Source organism: Staurois parvus, unplaced genomic scaffold (assembly GCF_062004578.1).
Source record: "Staurois parvus isolate SC_StPar_1 unplaced genomic scaffold, SC_StPar_1.0 ptg001134l, whole genome shotgun sequence".
In the NCBI taxonomy this organism is placed as follows: domain Eukaryota; kingdom Metazoa; phylum Chordata; class Amphibia; order Anura; family Ranidae; genus Staurois; species Staurois parvus.
This window is the reverse complement of record NW_028318930.1, coordinates 465749-479123: the sequence shown is the minus strand read 5'-3', so window position 1 is coordinate 479123 and position 13375 is coordinate 465749. Positions and strand designations below refer to the sequence as shown.

Below are 13375 nucleotides of genomic sequence, written 5' to 3'. Positions count from 1 at the left end.
GAACAATTATTGTTTCAATTAATCAGATAAAAACCTCAAAAAAGTTTGGGGTATAATTTAATTCATATGTAAAGTTTTTTGTTTTTTTTTTAAAGACACTTCTTGAATATCTATCTGCAGTGGTAAATATAAATAACCAGCTTTTTATGGTTAAGAAACAACATTTCTAATCCACTCAGAAAATCTTGTGCATACACTATACTGCCAAAAGTATTGGGATGCCTGCCTTTACACGCACATGAACTTTAATGGCATCCCAGTCTTAGTCCGTAGGGTTCAATGTTGAGTTGGCCCACTCTTTGCAGCTATAACAGCTTCAACTTTTATGGGAAGGCTGCCCACAAGCTTTAGGAGTGTGTCTATGGAAAAGTTTGACAATTCTTCCAAAAGAGCATGTGAGGTCAGGCACTGATGTCGGACGAGAACGCCCGGCTCAAAGTCTCCGCTCTAATTCATCCCAAAAGGTGTTCTATCAGGTTGAGGTCAGGACTGTGCAGGCCAGTCAAGCTCCTCCACCTCAAACTCACTCATCTATGTCTTTATGGACCTTGCTTTGAGCACTGGTGCGCAGTCATGTTGGAACAGAAAGGGGCCATCCCCAAACTGTTCTCACAAAGTTGGAAGCATGAAATTGTCCAAAATGTCTTGGTATGCTGACGCCTTAAGAAGTTCCTTCACTGGAAATAAGGTCTAACCAAGCCCAACCCCTGAAAAACAACCCCACACCATAATTCCCCCTCCACCAAACTTTACACTTGGCACAATGCAGTCAGGCAAGTACCATTCTCCTGGCAACTGCCAAACCCAGACACATCCATTGGATTGCCAGGCAGAACAGCGTGATTTGTCACTCCAGAGAACACTGCTCTAGAGTCCAGTGGTGGTGTGCTTTACACCACTACACACTTTGCATTGCACTTGGTGATGTAAGGCTTGGATGCAGCTGCTCAGCCATGGAAATCCATTTCATGGAGCTCTCTACGCATTGTTGTGCTAATCTGAAAGCAACACAAAGTTTGGAAGTCTTTAGCTATTGACTCTGCAGACAGTTGGCGACTTCTGCGCACTGTGCGCTTCAGCATGTGCTCTGTCATTTTACATGGCCTAGTTGCTGCTGTTCCCAGTTGCTTCCACTTTGTTAAAATACCACTAACGTTGACCATGGAATATTTAGTAGCAAAGAAATTTCACAGATGGACTTATTTCACAGGTGGCAACCTATCACAGTACCACGCTTGAATTCACTGAGCTCCTGAGAGCGACCCATTCTTTCAAAATTTTTGTAGAAGCCATCGGCATGCTTAGGTGTTTGACTTTATACACCTGTTGCCATGGAGGTGATTGTAACACCTGAATCCAATGATTTGGAGGGGTGTCCCAATACTTTTAGCAATATAGTGTATCATACTCAGAGATCAACATTTTTATTTTAACAAAAAAAAAAAAGAAGACCTAAAAACACTGTTTTACTGATTTTCAGACAGGATTGATAATATTATGCATGGCAGACTCCCCATGGCAGGTAGCTTAACCGCTGCCGCCCTGCCACTGTGTATATACGTGTGCAGGGCGGCAGTGGAGCGCAAAACCACGTTTAAAAACGGGTTCCGCGCTCCCGACACTTTCGCCGGCAGGGGGCGCGCGCGCGCTCCCGCCGATCCGCGGGTGACACTATTTGATCCAGGAGGGATCAATCATTAGATTTCAGCCAGTGATTTCTGGCTGAAATCACATGATCGGTCCCTGTCCTATCCTGTCCTGTGTTGACATACACACAGGGCAGGATATGATGTCATTCTTCTCTGCCTGGACACATTCCGTTCCAGACAGAGAAGAAGACATCCAAAAAGTGAGTACACAAGCACTACACTACAGTTAGAACACTCTAGGACACATTTAACCCCCTGATCGCCCCCCCCCCTCCAGTTAACCCTTCACTGCCCTGTCACCAGTGTTACTGATCAGTGAAGCGATTTTTACTGATCAGTGTCGCTGGCGACTTCCGATAGAGTTAGCGCCCCTCCCAGATAGCGCCAGATTGCCCGCCAGTACACCAGTAATCCCGTTTAACCCCTTGATCGCCCCCCCCCCCCAGTTAACCCCTTCACTGCCCTGTCACCCAGTGTCACTGATCAGTGAACCGATTTTTACTGATCACTGTATCAGTGTCGCTGGCGACTTCCGATAGTGTTAGCGCCCCTCCCAGATAGCGCCAGTTTGCCCGCTAGTGCACCAGAAATCCCATTTAACCCCTTGATCGCCCCCCCCCCAGTTAACCCCTTCACTGCCCTGTCACCAGTGTCATTGATTACAGTGAACAGATTTTTACTGATCACTGTATTAGTGTCACTGGTGACTTCCGATAGTGTTAGCGCCCCTCCTAGATAGCGCCAGTTTGCCCGCTAATGCACGGGATTTTTTTTTACCAAAAACATGTAGCAGAATACATTTTGGCTTAAATTTATGACTAACTTTGAGTTTACGATATATTTTTTATAGCTGAAAGTAGAAAATATTGTTTTTTTTCAAAATTTTTGTGGTTTTTTTGTTTATAGCGCAAAAAATAAAAAGAGCACAGGTGATCAAATACCACCAAAAGAAAGCTCTATTTGTGTGAAAAAAAGGACGTAATTTTCGTTTGGGTGCAGCATTGCATGACCGCGCAATTATCATTTGAGTTAGTGAAGCGCTGTATAGCAAAAAAAGGCATAAATTACAGTATCTATACCATAGTTTGTAGACGCTATAACTTTCACACAAAGCAATCAATATACACTTATTGGGATTTTTTTTTACCAAAAACATGTAGCAGAATACATTTTGGCTTAAATTTATGACTAACTTTGAGTTTACGATATATTTTTTATAGCTGAAAGTAGAAAATATTGTTTTTTTTCAAAATTTTTGTGGTTTTTTTGTTTATAGCGCAAAAAATAAAAAGCGCACAGGTGAACAAATACCACCAAAAGAAAGCTCTATTTGTGTGAAAAAAAGGACGTAAATTTTGTTTGGGTATAGCATTGCATGACCGCGCAATTATCATTTGAATTAGTGCAGCGCCAAACAGCAAAAAAAGGCCTGGTCATTAAGGGGGGTAAATCCTCTGGGGCTCAAGTGGTTAATACAAGTTACATGTACCTGCTGTCACTTATGCTGGCCATACACAAATTCATTTTTCCTTTGAAAATATTTCTTTTAAGAACATTCATTCGATTTTCTAATTGTTAATGGGGGTCGAATCGACATTAGTTTTCGACCACAGTGACGGGAACATTTGAAGGTGCAGAATAGAAAACTTCTCTTGATCTAAAATTCTCGGACAGTAATTTGGTTTTCGTTCAGAAATTACATTCATTTTAAAATTGAATGTAAAAGCAAGTGAAGTTTTCGAACATCTGTCCATTTATCTTTTACAAATATTCTCGTCTGAAAATCTATGTGTATGACCAGCACAAAACATTGAGTAGCAGCAGCATGATTTTTTTTTATCACCTGTCATGATCGGGTTAAAAAAATCCAAAAGTGAGGCCTTTATAGTACAAAAACGGTAGATCATCACTACTATAAGGGGTTTATTTATTCTGTGAAACAGTGAACGTAATGATATATACACACACACACACATATATATATATATATATATATATATATATATATATATATATATATATATATATATATATACATATATATATACACATATATATATATATATACACACACATTTTAAAAATAAATTTACCCAGAAGTAGGATACACAGGGTATTTTAACTGGGAGTCAGACATTAAGCTATATGAAGGGGGGAGGGGTGTTGTAATTATTTTTATATAAAGTATTACTAAAGGCTGAGGCTTTTTTTCCATGGATATTAATTTTAACCAGTTCCTGCCCGGCCTATAGCACAATGATGGCCGGGCGGGGCTTTCGATCATATGACGTCCTCCTGCATTGCACAGCAACAAGATCTGTTGGTGGCTGTGTCCAATGACTGAACAGTGTAAAGGCCCGTTGCTGGTTCCATGTGATCTCTGTGACCAATCACAGGTCACATGACAATTGTAAACAATGGATGGCTTCCTTTCATGCCATCCATTGTGTACAATTGTGTTGTAGCTGTGATTGGTCACAGTGATCACATGGCACAGACTAGACCAGGGGTGGGCAAACTGCGGCTCTCCAGCTGTTGCAGGACTACAAGTTCCATCATGCCTCTGCAAGTCATAGCTGTAACTGTCAGTTTTGTAATGTTGCAATGCCTCATGGGAAATGTAGTTCCACCACAGCTGGAGAGCCGCAGTTTGCCCACCCCTGGACTAGACCAGTCACAGACCATCCATGCCATGTGATTAGCTGTAGCAAATCACAGCTAATCACAACAAAAAAAACCTGAATAAATTGATTTCAGTCAGTAAAATGCTTGCTTATAGCAATGAAATTCATTGCTATAAGCAATCATAAAGTGTAAAAAAAAAATACTGATCACTTCCCCAGAGTAGTGCAATGTTACTATGGTAGCATTATATTGCCCTGGTCACAGTGTGTAAAAAAAAAAAAAAAAAACCCAAAATGTAATAAAAATAAATAAATTTTTTTGTCGTACTGTGACCAGTCAGTGTCCTTGATCGCTGCCACAACAGTTATGATGACGCTGTACTGCACTGGTGACAGTATGTAAAAAAATAAAAACAAACTTCTTTTCCCTTAAATTTCTTTGTTTTCCAAAAAATTACAAATCTCGCCATGCCTCTTACTAAATACCTTGGACGGTCTACTTCCCAAAAAGGGGTAATTTGGAGGATATATGTACTGTCCTGACATTTTTGGGCCCCAAGAAATGAGATCAGCCGTCAGTACATCAGGATTGATCCATTTTCAGATTAATATACCATGGTTTGTGGACTCTTTCCTACAGACTAAATAATATAAACTGATTTGGGTTATTTTCAAAGAAATATTGCAGAATACATTCTGGCCTAAACTTATGAAGAATAATTATTTATTTGCAAAATTGTATAACAGAAACAAAGAAAAACGTGGGGTTTTGTTTTAAACATTTTCACTTATTTTTCATTTAATTAACAAAAAATAAAAACCCCAGTGGTGATTAAATACCGCCAAAAGAAACCTCTAGTTGTGTGAACAAAATAATAAAAATTTAGTTTGCCTACAGCTTCTCTGGGTTGAGATGCTGATTTTCCCTGTACAGAGCCCGAAAAGTGATATTAAACTTTGTTTTTTAAAAAAAAAAAAAAAAACTTGTCATACTTACCCGATTTCTGTATACAAACCAAATAATCGACTGGCTGACCAAATCATTGATTATGAAATTAGTTGACAACTATTTTCATAATTGATTGTAATCAAATATGGTGATTAGCGGTTTCAGCCCTAATAAATAGTTCTAAACACGAAAAGTTTTTTTGACCATAATGCAATCTCTGGATTGCTATGGGGGCACATAACATAACATTAGGGAAGAAATATAGGTGAGCACTTCTATGAAATAGCTGCTAGCACCAAAAAGGTGACACGCCAACCCTATAAAATTGTACAGGAAAAAGAATAGTTCAACGCTAAATAACACTAGATTACAATATAAATTACCCTACCAGTGAAAAATCATCAGTATATGAGATACACTATTTGCACTAATATTATGTATGTGCAAAAAAATCACCTCCAATTACTATTCTATAATCAATTAAATATCAATCCATATATAATAAATAAACCGATATTACAGAAAATAATCAAGCATTGCTGAAAAATAGATATGCCCAATTCATAAAGTGTATGTCCAAATTCTTATAATTTACAAAACAGTGCAAGGAAAAAAGAACATATTCACCCTGTCACCTGCCGTGTATCATCCTCCACCCTTATGCACTCACCAGAGGGCTAAAATACAGATGCATTTATTATAGCCAGCATTGTATAATCCAATTATTAGCTCCAGTGTTCCAGTCCCTGGTCACCACTCAGATGTCCTACATGGAAAATAGCTCACACCATGGAGACCAGATGGGTATATAGTGTAGTATTTTTTAAAAATCTCTATTACATAAAGTTAAAAGCAGCCACGTGGATACATCAAAACAAACAAACAATGTGATTTGCCATGTGACAATCACAGCAAAACCACAACTTGTTTTAGGCGCCATTGAAAAAAAATGGCATCTCAACTTGCGTTTTTTGATCACAGCGATTCTGCTGCAATCCCAAAACGTCCAAGTATGAATGAAGCCACCCTGGTTCACACATATGAGATTCTGGATTCATTTTGAAACTCACAGATTTACATGACAGGCTAGATATTTTGTTTTCCTATTGAGGTGGTTCACACAGATACAATCCACATGCTTTGTACTTTGGAGTGCCATTATGAAAAGGGTCCTTTGTTAGTTTGTAGTGGTGCATTCCACACTCGCAAGTGATAGAGTAGAGTGGCATGCGGAAAGAAGTGTTCACATAGGATTGCTATTGACAGGAGTTTTCTGTTGAAGCCTATGGGGTGCGGTTTCCCATTGAAGCCTATATGGGGCAAGGTTTCATGTTGAAGTCAAAGGAAGGCAGTGTATGAACCCAGGCGCCAGGACTTCTAATCACCATGGCGACCTGGGATTTGTACCTCTCAACGAGGGTCTGTTAGCGCCAGATTGCCCGCTACACTATCATAGTCCCACTATAAATCGCTGTTCACCAGAATTACCAGTTTAGCATCATAGCTGCATATATTCCAGTATATATACATCATTGTTTGTAGATGCTATATCATTCACACAAACAAATTAATATACATTTACTGGGATTTGTTTTTACCAAAGACATATAGCAGAATACATTTTGGCCTAAATTTATGAAGAAATTAGATTTTATTGGATATGATTTATAAACAGAAATTAGAAAATATTGTTTATTTTTTCAAACATTTGGTCTTTTATTGTTTATATAACAAAAATCCCAGCAGTGAATTATATACCACCAAAAGAAAGTTCTGTGTGGAAAAAAGTTTTTTATATTTATAAAAGTTTTATTTGGGTACAGTGTTGCATAATCGTGCAATGGCCAGTCAAAGTAGCACAGTGCTGATTAGCAAAAAATTCCCTGGTCATGAAGGGGGTAAAACCTTCTGAAAGTCAACTGGTTGATACCAACTCTAAGCTGGTGTACAAAGACAGGTCATAGTTTTCTGGAGGTTGTGTTGTGTGTGTTAACTTTATTATTGTGTTCTGTATTTGCTTCGCTGGTTGCTATGACACAGGCCCCTAGGTTCTTAGCAACCAATGCCACAATGTTAAACTTGGATAGTTGGAACAGCCTGAATGGGAAACTGACAGACTAGTTCCCCATCAGGACTTCATTACTTGTGATCGCCAGCAGACAGCATTGGGCAGATTTCATAGCTGCTCTTGGAATGTCTATGGTATCCACCCACTGCTCTCAGCTGTCAATCACAAGGATGGTTGGAATGAGTTTGTCAGAGTTCACCATCTTTCCACCCCATAGCATATGTCACCTGTGTGACATGAATACAAAAAGAATCCTGTGTACTCCATAAAGCAATGAGACCAAATCATAGAGGGTGCTGTGGTGAAATGGTAGATGGTGCGATCAAAGCATAAATCCATCCCAAACTATCACCAGCACACCATGTTCAGATAAACAGACTGGACTCTTAAACCACTTAGTGCCTGCCCTCAACGTATTATGGATGGACGGCCTCTGTAGGCAAAGCAATGTATCTGTATGTCGCTGCCTACTTCCGGGTTTTGGGAGCACAGGTACCAGCTCCCACTTCTGCTGCGATTGCCTAGGCGATTGGAAGTGGAAGTTGGAGAAGGGCAGGGGAAGGCAAACAAGAATGCTGTGCAGGCGAGCAACATCCTCCTTATTAGCTGGTAACATCATTGGTTGCTAGGAAGCAGGCAGCTAAAAGGTTTCAATTGTGCACAATGTAAACCTATGGGTTTCTGCAAGTAAAAATCAGGCCTGATCCACCTACTAGCTTGCGTTACATTTTGGGCAACCTTTAAGCATTTCCAAAGGCACCCCTGAAGAAACCTGAAGGCACCTTGGTTGAAAAAGGCTGGTCTACAACACTCTTCCCTGCAAGGTATGCGAGGTGAGTGTATACATGACTGTGGGGCGGGAATGCCTTCGCCGCCTATGATTGGGGGTCGGTTTTCAGTTTCCCAGCGGTATAGCTCAGGTGGGTATGGACCCGACTGCAGAAGGAAAGAAACAAGAGCGCACTGGCCTAACGCATTATCCCAGATACCTGTTTATTATAACAAAAATAAAATTGTACTCACAAACAAGTGCTGATAGTTTGCATAGAAGCTGACAGTCACAATGTACATTTCTCCACAAACAAAAAGGACCTGACATCAATGAAGTACCATCCAAGGGCCAAATGTGTCAAACATGTTTCGAGGGTAACCCTCTTCCTCAGAGCCTCAAAACGGGTCAGCCGAATTTGGACCTTGGATGGCACTTCATTGACGTCAGGTCCTTTGGCTCTTTGTGGACTGTCAATTTCTATGCAAACTATCACTTGTTTGTGAGTACAATTTTATCAACGTTTTAATAAACAGTTATCTGGGATAATGTGCTAGGCCAGTGTGCTCTTGTTTAATTCTTTCTGGATGCCCCGTCTTTTATGAGAACTGCAAGGCTTGGCCTACATGACGGAATCTCGCATACAACTGAGCTTCACCAAATATTCCCGTTCCCAGCCTTCCACACTTATACGCAGGTGCTGTTGACATTAGTTCACTTTTGTCTGAGTATGGACCCGAGACAAAACCCGTCTGAGCTCATCACTGCTGGAATCTGTATGGGGTTAATCCCTATAATCATAGCACATGAAATTCATTCCAGAGTGTCACATTATTAAATTCAAACCAGAATGATGAAAAGGTCAGAGAGGAGACCACTGAAGACATCTGCAGACTGACTGGCTCTCCATATAAGCTATTATCAGGAGAAACTCCTATATAATAAAACTATAGGAGTGAGGAGAGCCACACACAGCACAGGAGAAGGCAGAGCCACGCACAGCACAGGAGAAGGCACAGCCAGGCACAGGACAGGAGAAGGCACAGCCAGGCACAGCACAGGAGAAGGCACAGCACAGGAGAAGGCACAGCCACGCACAGCACAGGAGAAGGCACAGCACAGGAGAAGGCACAGCACAGGAGAAGGCACAGCCACGCACAGCACAGGAGAAGGCACAGCACAGGAGAAGGCAAAGCACAGGAGAAGGAACAGCACAGGAGAAGGCAAAGCACAGGAGAAGGCACAGCACAGGAGAAGGCACAGCCACGCACAGCACAGGAGAAGGCACAGCCACGCACAGGAGAAAGCACAGAAGGCACAGCCACGCACAGGAGAAGGCACAGCCACGCATAGCACAGGAGAAGGCACAGCCACGCACAGCACAGGAGAAGGCACAGCCACGCACAGCACAGGAGAAGGCACAGCCACGCACAGCACAGGAGAAGGCACAGCCACGCACAGGAGAAGGCACAGCCACGCACAGGAGAAGGCACAGCCACGCACAGCACAGGAGAAGGCACAGCCACGCACAGCACAGGAGAAGGCACAGCCACGCACAGCACAGGAGAAGGCACAGCCACGCACAGCACAGGAGAAGGCACAGCCACGCACAGCACAGGAGAAAGCACAGGAGAAGGCACAGCCACGCACAGGAGAAGGCACAGCCACGCACAGCACAGGAGAAAGCACAGGAGAAGGCACAGCCACGCACAGCACAGGACAAGGCACAGCCACGCACAGCACAGGACAAGGCACTGCCACGCACAGCACAGGACAAGGCACAGCACAGGAGAAGGCACTGCCACGCACAGCACAGAAGACACTTCCACGCTCAGCACAGGAGAAGGCACAGCTTTTATGCTGGATTCAACCTACACGAGCCGCTGAATCATATCCCTCGGATCACTGGCGCTGACGATCCTCCCGCAAGATGTATTCTTGCTCTGTCACACTGTTAAACCCTTTTATGCTGGATTCAACTTACACAAACTGCAAGATGTCTCCAAGCTGCGGGGGGTTGTGACATGGCGAGTACAGTCACATGTGGGGGGATCAGTGACATGGGGGGGCCATAACGTGTTGGTGGTGCAGTTACATGTGGGGGCCAGTCACATGGGGGTGGGGATTTGCATCAAGGAGGGCAGATTTTCATGGGGGACTGAGCTTGCTGCTACGGGGGGGGGGGGGTTGCTTGCGTCAATGGGGGGAAGATCTTCACGGGGGACTGAGCTTGCTGCTACGGGGGGGGGGGGGGGGGTTTGCTTGCATCAAGGGGGGCAGATCTTCACGGGGGACTAAGCTTGCTGCTACGGGGGTTGCATCAAGGGGGGGCAGATCTTCATGGGGGACTGAGCTTGCTGCTACGGGGGGCGTTGCGTCAAGGGGGGCAGATCTTCACGGGGGACTGAGCTTGCTGCTACGGGGGGGTTGCGTCAAGGGGGACAGATCTTCACGGGGGACTGAGCTTGCTGCTACGGGGGGGGGGGTTTGCTTGTGTCAAGAGGGCAGATCTTCACAGGGAACTGATCTGGGGGGGGGGGAAAATGACAAGGGGGGCAGATCTTCACGGTGGACTGATCTTGCTGGGGGGGTAATGACAAGGGGGCAGATCTTCACGTGGGGCTGATCTTGCTGGGTGGTATGGACAAGGGGGACAGATCTTCACGGGGGACTGATCTTGCTGGGGGTTAATGAAAAGGGGGCAGATCTTCACTGGGGACTGATCTTGGGGGGGGGGGGGTGACAAGGGGGGCAGATCTTCATGGGGTACTGATCTGGGGGGGGGGGGAATGACAAGGGGGACAGATCTTCACAGCGGACTGATCTAGGGGGGGGTAATGACAGGGGGGCAGATCTTCCCAGGGGACTGATCTTGCTGGGTGGTATGGACAAGGGGGGCAGATCTTCACGGGGGACTGATCTTGCTGGGGTGTATGGACAAGGGGGCAGATCTTCACGGGCTTCTGATCTTGGGGGGGGGGGGGGGGAATGACAAGGGGGGGAAGATCTTCACATGGACTGATCTTGCTGGGTGGTATGGACAAGGGGGGCAGATCTTCACAGGGGACTGATCTTGCTGGGTGGTATGGACAAGGGGGGCAGATCTTCACGGGGGACTGATCTTTAGGGGGGATGACAAGGGGGGCAGATCTTCACAGGGGACTGATCTTGCTGGGGGGTAATGACAAGGGGGCAAATCTTCATGGGGTACTGATCTGGGGGAGGGATGTCAAGGGGGGCAGATCTTCACGGCGGTTTGCTTCGGTTCGCAAACTCAGCTTCGGTTGATGAACACGAGCTGCGGCCATTTTCCCTGCTCTGACCCTTGGTCCTGACTTTTTGTAGCCGAGATCGCAGTCTCAGACACTGAAAGTGTACTGTGAAGACACAGTACTGAGAAGCTTTTTGGTGTGCTTTTTAGCACATATTGTACAATACTGTACTGTACATCCCTGTGCACACTTGCTGTAAAGCTTTTTTGTGTGTTTTTTAGCACATACTGTACCAGACATCCAGTATGGCTCCAAAGAAAATTCAGAGCAAGCATGGTGGTACGAAGATCTTCACTCACCATGTACCTTCATTTTTATTATATAATTTTATCCCATCTCTAATTTTTGGATTTCTTGTTCTTTAACCTTCTCATTAAGTATTTTCCAGGTCTATTCCCAAACTGGTATCTTTCCTTTGAAACTTGAAATATCCTCCTTGATTCTTGTTCCATAAGATCTTTTAACTCATCTCTTTTAAGTATTATCTTCTGATAGCGGGGATTAGATGCGGTTTTCGTCACCATCATTCAAGGATATATAGTAGAGAGATAGAGTGAGCACCAGGCTTCGGTAAAATGACCGCCGGAGGTCTGCCTCCGTAACATGATTGACATCCAGCCTCCAATAAATTCAATCACTCGTCACTATGGGCATATACCCTGATGAAGTCACGTGGCAACGTGATGCAACGCATTGGTACGCAGTGACGAGTTTCCGGTGACGTGGTGACGCACTTCCGGGCGTGGGCGCCATATTGGTACACCCAACAAAACCCATGCAATACATCCATAGCATGAGGTTTAGAAGCTGTTTACCTATGGAGCAAATGTGAGCGGGCAATTGACATTTTTATTTGGTCTGTGGATTAATAAACGTTACAACACCATGGAGGATTTCTTTCTGTTTTACTAATATGATCCTGAGTGGGGAGTGAGCTGTATTGCGGTACCTGTGCCTGGAGGGAACCTGAGAGGAGTAAGTGGTATTGCTGAAGGGATTTCATGCAGCATCTTTCTCCTGTGACAGAATAAGATCTACAAGGATCGTAGGGTGATAATATAAAGCGAGCTGGCCCTTGTGGTCACGGTTTGGAGGTGAGGGGGAATTTCTGCTATTTGAGGATATTTCACAAGTGTGGAGATCACCTATTCACCTCATCACCTGCATGAATTGTGTTTTAAGATCACGACTATATGTTTTCTGTTTATTGGACATTATTTGTGGATTGATTGATTTGCATTTGAGATATTTTATAATCTTATATGTGGTTGCCTTTGAGAGTGGGTATGTGTATTTAATTAATTATGGTTGGCACTAATCACCATATTTGATTGTTTTTCCCCCGATAGGTGGTTCACTTTTTACACCTCTATTTTTTTTTTACTTTGAATTAGTCCCACCACTAAGGACAGGGGGGTTTGCGTTATAAATAATTATTGAGTTATTCACAGAGTGTGTATTGAAACAGGAAGACTCCTGTATTTTCGCTAGTTTTCACGTGTATATTTCACTATTTGGATCCTGATTGGATCAGAGCACTTTAGTTGGTGATCATTATTTAAGTTAAATTGTTTATATTAATCTTCATAAACCATATTTATCGCTCCATAAGACGAACCTGACCATAAGACGCACCTAGGTTTTAGAGGCAGAAAACAAAAAAAAAATATATATATTCTAAACCAATGGACTGCAGACACAGTACAGGAAATGACCAGAGACTGCGGACGTACTACAGAAGATGCCCAGAGACTGCGGACGTACTACAGGAGATGACCAGAGACTGCCGACACAGTACAGGAGATGACCAGAGACTGCCGACACAGTACAGGAGATGACCAGAGACTGCGGACATACTACAGAAGATGACCAGAGACTGCGGACAGTATAGGGGATGACCAAGAGAGTGCAGACATACAGGAGATGACCCAGAGACTGCAGACAATACAGGGGATGACCCAGAGACTGCAGACAGTACAGCTGATGACCCAGAGACTGCAGACAGTACAGGGGATGACCCAGAGACTGCAGACAGTACAGGGGA

At 43.7% G+C, this 13375-nt stretch overlaps 1 protein-coding gene across 2 annotated transcripts in view; it reads right to left on the bottom strand.

The window, feature by feature from the left end:
- The window catches only part of TMEM222 (transmembrane protein 222), a 92341-nt gene that overhangs the window by 35368 nt on the left and 43598 nt on the right, over positions 1–13375 (bottom strand). The window lies entirely within an intron of this gene.